This window comes from Rhinopithecus roxellana, chromosome 6 (assembly GCF_007565055.1).
Source record: "Rhinopithecus roxellana isolate Shanxi Qingling chromosome 6, ASM756505v1, whole genome shotgun sequence".
Taxonomy (NCBI): domain Eukaryota; kingdom Metazoa; phylum Chordata; class Mammalia; order Primates; family Cercopithecidae; genus Rhinopithecus; species Rhinopithecus roxellana.
Window position 1 is genome coordinate 64,688,731 of NC_044554.1, and position 7,224 is coordinate 64,695,954.

General features: G+C 43.2%; 1 protein-coding gene across 3 annotated transcripts in view; it reads right to left on the reverse strand.

Annotated features, from left to right (window-relative positions):
- The window catches only part of CALU (calumenin), a 33,829-nt gene extending 28,890 nt beyond the window's left edge, over window positions 1-4,939 (reverse strand). Inside the window, exon 1 of one of the 3 annotated variants that reach the window (XM_010378742.2) lies at window positions 4,799-4,939. The gene's annotated coding sequence lies outside the window, so the exon portion shown is untranslated. The remainder of the gene's footprint in view (window positions 1-4,798) is intronic. The other 2 variants (XM_010378743.2, XM_010378741.2) reach the window with 2 other exon arrangements.
- Window positions 4,940-7,224: the final 2,285 nt, after the last annotated feature.

The window sequence follows — 7,224 nt, forward strand, 5'->3', positions numbered from 1 at the left end:
AAAAGGAACAGTAAAAAAAATAACTTCATACACAGCATTTGAAAAACTACATTAGTGCACTTCATTTTCTTTTGTTGAGACTGAGTCTGTCTCTGTCGCCCAGGATGGAGTGCAGTAATGTGATCCTGGCTCACTGCAATCTCCACCTCCTGGGTTCAAGTGATTCTCCTGCCTCAGCCTCCTGAATAGCTGGGATTACAGGCATGCTCCACCACGCCCAAATAATTTTTGTATTTTTAGTAGATATGGGGTTTCACCATGTTGTCCAGGTAGGTCTCGAACTCCTAACCTCAAGTGATCCTCCCGTCTCGGTTTCGGCCTCCCAAAGTGTCGGGATTACAGGAGTGAGCTACCACGACCAGCTAGTGCACTTCATTTCTGAAGCATCTTTGTCTTTTCAATCAAATTGAAACCAAATGATACAAAGTTAATGGGCCTTCTCACCATTTTCCTCACCCACTTTAACACTTTATAAAAGTTTAGATTGGGCCAGCTATCTGGCAGTGGCTCACACCTGTAATCCCAGCACTTTGGGGGGCCGAGGTGGATGGAATGCTGGAGTTCAAGACCAGCTTAGGCAACCGCATCTCCACCAAAAATACAAAAAACTAGCTGGGTGTGGTGGTGCAGCTATAGTCCCAGCTACTCCGGAAGCTGAGGTGGGAGGATCGCCTGAGCCCCGGAGACATAAGGTTGCAGTGAGCCATGATCATGCCACCACACTCCAGCCTTGGTGAGGAAACAAGACTCTGTCTCAAAAAAAAAAAAAAAAGAAAAAAGAAAAAAGTTTAAGTTGGATACTGTCATCTAAAACGTAAAAAAGTTTAGAGGAATAGGTACAGATCACAGATCACTTCCAGGTGGAAAGATCTTTGTGCATCCATTGGGCCATATATATTGATCACAATACTGGTCCAGTGGATATACTACGGACATAACGGACAACATAATATTAGGAAAAATATGATACACGTAAACGAAAGACTTAGCTGTATGAGCTTTTATCATGAGATCTAGAAAGTAAACCAATGCTTGTGAAAACTGAATCTCCCCACCACCCATCTCTCAAAATTTGAGTTTCTCCTTCTAAAATTTTGTCTCTCTTCCACGAAAGGCAACATCTAGTATTTTTTTCTTGGGGGAAAAAAAAAATCTAGACCTGTACTGCCCAGTACAGTAGCCATTAGCCACATGTGACTACTAAGCACTTGAAATGTGGCTAGTGTGAACTGAGATTGGTATAAGTGTTACATTTCATATCTAAAGAATGGTATTTTATATGTATTAGATTAAATATTATTAAAATTACTTTCACCTGTTTTAGATTTTCACCTGAAATTTAAAATTACATATGTGACTTTTATTACATTTTTATTGGACAGCATGTTAGGCACAAACCAAAAGATTAGAAAAGATGTCCAGTAGCTATCATCCTTTTGTAGTATTAATGTCACTAATAATGATCTTCTATAAAGTTGTTTTCATGAATCGTTCCAGTAATTTTTAAAAAGAAAAGATTAACAGGGTTAAGTGTGATTTTAATAATAATGAGTCTTAAGAATTGGTTTCTTCAATCCATCCAAAAATGTCCTTAAAAGCCCTAACTTCTTACCACTCCTCCCTGACCCACCCTTCAGGTAAGAACTTAAGAGCTTTCAAGGAAATTTTTGTCCTTAGTGTCCATAGTGGACATCCATTGGACCAGTATTGCAATCGATATATGGCCCAAGCTTTCAATTTTGGTAAAGTGCCATTGGTCACAGAATACTTAAATTGTTTCAGGGAAATTTAGACGTTTAAATTCAACTTCACAAGAATGTTAACACTGAGTGATCCAACAGTTATTCTGGTTGACCAAAGACCCATTGCTCAATGTTAACAATTGGGATAAATGGGTGTGGTAGTAAAACTCCAGTTCTCTGAGCTGGATGGATATTCACCAGAAAAGGCATTTACTTCTCCATAATGCAGCAAAAGCAGGATCTCATTGTTTAACTGTCTACTTCAATTGGAGATTACAGGGAACAGCCTGATAGCAATTTAACTATACTAAGGCCCAGGTTATGAGATCTAGAAAATGAAGTTATCTGGTTATCTATCTGACATTCTTTACTTAAAAACTTTAGTACTATACCAATGGACCATCACATAAAAGTGATGGCATCCTTTATGATTTGATAAAAGTCATGACACCAACACATAATTTATTTAACGTCTCTCTAGTGATGAAGTTACATCGGTTCATCAATACATTCTAATTATATTGTGTGATGGAGGGAATACACAAGACAGCTAATAAAAGTACAAAATCTGGCTGCAGAAGAAAAACCCTGAGTATGTCTCAAACTATTACTCAAGCTTCATTAGTTCTATAATGAAAGCAACCAGCACAAACTTTAAATTTTTCTGGCTAGAGAATAAAACACTTTTTAAAGAAGGACAGGAGCCTTGGTTTCTAGCTGTAATTTTGCTGTGCATGTGTAACAAGCGTGACATTGTTGAATATTTGGTAGTTAATTTAGCTCAACCTTCCTTCAGTGCCAGTTGTCTACAAATAAATTTAAGATCCTAGAAGACCTACCTACTATGATCACTCTAGCTGGAAGTGATCTGTTATTTTTTTCTTTTTTGGACAAAAAGGGTATGATCCAATATAAACTTATATAAAACTCATTTGAACCACTCAATAACAATGACCATAGGCTACTTTAAGTTGTCTCCTTAGCTCCCCTTTAGAATCTGCATTTCTGGAAGAATGTCTGCATATCAGCCAGCACAAATTATTATCCCTATATTGTCCCTAATACAGTGTCTTGCACATTTTACTGGATTAATACATCCTACTGAATTAATTGGGCGGTACTTGGCAGCAATATGGTTCCTGCCTGCCTGTGTTCTCCAAGCTCCAATTCCGTTTACTGGATCTGGCAATTGGTCAGGAACAGGCAAGTGTTATTTCAGCTGTCTTAACTCTGATACATAAATTACAGCATCAGCAACATCCATACTTAAGAGTTCAGAGAGTGAGAATCTAGGGCCTTATGGTCTAGCTAGCATTTCCCATGGCTATCCTTGGCTACACCTCTGTCCTTCCAATATCCCCAGTACAACCACGTTACAGAAAATCTGTGTTAACACCAATGTACTAGGGTGTGGTGTTGCAGTCTCAGGCACGTGGGAGGCTGAGGCAGGAGGACGGCTTCAGCATGCGAGTTCAAAGCTCCACCTGGGAAACACAGCGAGACCCTCAACTCTAAAATAAATAAATTTTAAAAAATAACACCAATATATAGATCCCAATACTGCTTTAATGGATATAAAGTGCTATCAATAAGTATTTCTTGACACATCACTGGATGAATGAAAGCAAACAATGATTATATTGAGAGTGACAATGAGTTGGTTTCAAAGCTATATTGAGTACTATTCACTCAGGCATACTTAATATATTTTTGTGAGCTCATGGCTCTCCTACTTGTGATTCTCAAAAGAATCCTATTGGAACCCCCGTCCCCAACCCCCAATCACCGTAAAACCTCAGATCAGGCCTTGGGAAACTCATTTTCTTGACAAATACTTGTAAACACTTGACAAGTGTTAGTAGGTAGGTCTTCTAGGATCTTAAATTTAGAGGTTATATCTGGTTCCTCGTTTGGATTATACTATATAAATTCTTCAGTGATGACTCGTTTGGTATTTGGTTAATTAAATCTACTGAGTGAGGCCAAACTTGCATTTGTCTTGTGTCAAGTTCCATTTTATGGCAAAGACTAATTTTACAGAGATTCCAAGGTTCTCTGCCTCCAAGCTGAATAAGCTACTAGAACAAAAAAACAACTAGAAGCCACCTTATTCCCAATTCAGTTACGTTGACTTCATAGTTCATGCCAGAAAATGAATGCAATTCAATTCTCAAAGACACTATTCTAGAATTTTATACACTTAGGAATTCAGATCACAGGCTCAAAAGTTTTAGCAGGAGACCCAGGGAGCTTTTACCTTGATGCAAAAGCAGCTTTCGAAACTGCAAGCCACTCTACTATACGCTTAATCACGGCAGCTATAGGGAATTAAGTTTATTTCTGACCGCAGCATGCTAAAGATCAGTAGGATATGGGGCTAGAAGCAACAAAAAACGTAAAAAGAAAGATTAATTCCCCAACAAAGATTTAAAAACTATTTTCCGTCGCTAACTGAAATACGTAGCCAAACATGGAAGCTCTAAACATTCGGCTTTTCTTTAAAATTACAGATACCACCTAGTGTCTTCAGTCGTTCTTTCCCCCCTTGTTTCTGCACCCTTTAGGTGAGTGAACACGACCTTGGCAGATGCACCCTACTCTCGGGATGTGGCCTTGGGGCGGGGCTGGCAGATACAAGCAGGCTGGTGAGTGGGAGGCAGCAGGGAGCTGTTACAATAACACTATCCAAATGCCCTCCGACCTTCCGGAGGCAAAAAGTGACCCTCTGGTGCCAGGGACTCGGTGAGTGGCGTGACCCAGAGACGGAGGACCAGGACGCAGCAAACCAGGCACAGAACAGTACTCAATGGGACGGAGTTTGACCGGACCAGCCCCCTTCCAAGAGCGCGCGGGAAGACCGGCGGCGGCCTCCATCCCAGGTTGCACACCGAGGGCCCTGGGATCTCCAGCAGTCTCAGGCCTGGGACCCCGGCGCCAGCAGAGACAGGGGCCCCGAATGAGGCAGTCCCCTGCCGCGCCAAGAACAAGACCGGGGACAGAAAGAAAGCGGACAAAGATAAGGCAGTGGTGAAGGGGCTGGGCATCACCATACTTACCTTTCCTCGTAGCCCCCACAACACAGGATGCCGAGGCCGCCGCTCACCCACCGGCTCAGCTCACGCGCGCAAGCACCGCCCAACCGGAAGCGGCTCTCCGCCCCGCCCTCATCCGTCTCGCAGGCGGCCTTCCGACCAATCATCAGCAAACTCGCCGCTGACGCATAGCTTCCCCGAGCAGCCATTGGTCTAACAATCGCATAGCCGGGATTGGCTGGAAAGCGCCACGTCCCCGGGACCGCGCCGAGCTGCGTGGACCGGATTCCCGCCCAACTCTAGTCCCTGGGCTTGTTGGGACCGCGGGCCCCAGCCCCAGCCCAGCCCCGTACTGCGGGTGGCGTGGGCGCTGCCGTTTGGCTGCCACGTCCCCATTCACAGCTAATGACTCTGCTTCCACAGGGCTTCTTAGACTATCCTGCTAGTTATCTTCATTCCCACAAGGCCACCAGGGCGGAATTAATCCGACTGAATCAGTCACCAACTTTATTGAACAATCCCAACTTTTTCTTTCCCTTCAGCGCTGCGCCCTGTGCTATCTACAGGAGGCTCTTCAGTCTTTGGCACCAGCGTATCTTTCAGCTCCATCTCCCAACACTCCCCCTCATCTTGCGTTCTGGGCACCATCATCTGTGTTTCCTAACAGCCAGTCCTTTTTCATCTTCAAGATTTTTGATCAAGAGGCTTCCTCTGCCAGGATTAAGTGCGTTTTCCTGATTTTCTGCCTTGCCAATAGAAGTCCCAGTTCAGATGTTAGCTCTAGAAACTTTCCCTGACCCCACTAAGCATAATTCTTACCTTATTTACCATCATAGCTGTTTATAGCTTCAGTACACTTTGCCAAATTCTGCTATAAAATGTAGCTTATCCATCTGTCCTCTTCTGGAGTAAGCTCCTGGGTAGGTATCTGTCTAATCGTCTTTATATCTGCAGCTCTGAGCTTACTGCCCAGCTCAGTAATGTTAAGTGAAGGGAATGGGCCGAACCCATTGCGTGTCCCTGGTTTAAGAGGAACGCAGTAAATCATCCGTTTAGTCATTTCATGTCATAAAATTAAAACAAGTATCAAATAAAGGATACTATAGCTTCAACACAAATGGAATGTAAACCTGTGGCGTTCTTAGCACATAAAGCCTCTATAGTTTAAAATCAAATTGAGACAAGTAGTAAGCTCATGAAACAGTTAAGCTCATGAAAGCAAGCTAGTTAATGTCAACGTGAAAGTTTTACAACTAATGCTTACGGCATTCAGACAAAGGAGTGTCAGTGACCCTTGGTGGTAGTCAGAGAAGGCTTCAGAGGAAGATATGACTAAGTCTGGACTAAGGAAGTCCCAAATGGACTATTCAGCAAGAAGAGTAGTAGGAATAAGGACAAGTGGAGGGCAGAGTGGGGGATAAATTCTCAGGCCAGGTAGCAAATGAGGAAGGCAAAAAAAAAAAAGAGTGAGGGGGAAGCAATGAAAGGAAAGCATGGATGGTAAGTTTGGAGAGGTAATGGAAGATCTTGCCAATTTGAGGAGCCTGAACCAAAGGCAGTGGGAATTGTGGGTCTTCTTGGGAAGGTTTCTAAGCTTGTGCCTACAGGGAAACACATCTAATGGGCATTAACAATAAAACAGGCTGCCTCAGGAGGCATTATTTCAAAAACAGTTTTTAAAATACCTCCTTAAGGATCACTTGAGGCCAGGAGTTCGAGACCAGCATGGGCAACATAATGAGACCCTTCCTCCCCTCCTCTCTATGAAAAAAAATTTTAGAATTAGCTGGGCATGGTGGCACACACATGTAGTTCAAGCTAGTTGCTTGAGCCTGGGAGGTTGAGGCTGCAATGAGCTGTGATTGTGCCATTTCACTCCAGCCTGGGCAACACAGCAAGACCCTTTCTTTTAAAAAATAAAAATAACAAATAACAAATAACTCCTTAAAGTCAGGCACTGTGTTAGGTGCTAGTGAACCCAAAATAAATAGGACATCGTCCCTGTCCTCAACGAACTCAGCCTAATGGTGAGCCATCCATCCTGGAATTGTCCTAGTAAAGGCTAAACAGATAGTGAGAGTGCCAGAGATGGGACCCTCCAACCCTGAGGTTCCCTAATGGAGAAGGGCCTGGCCTAGCAAGGGCAAGGGAAATGGAAATGAACCCTTATATACAAGAGGTTTTTTGTTTGTTTATTTGTTTGTTTCTGAGACGGAGCTTTGCTTTTGTTACCCAGACTGGAGTGCAATGGTGCGAACTTGGCTCACTGCAACCTCCGTCTCCTAGGTTCAAGCGATTCTCCTGCCTCAGCCTCCCAAGTAGCTGGGATTACAGGTATGTGCCACCACGCCCCGGCTAATTTTTGTATTTTTAGTAGAGATAAGGTTTCACCATGTTGGTCAGGCCACTGTCGAACTCCTGACCTCTAGTGATCTGCCTGCCTCGGCCTC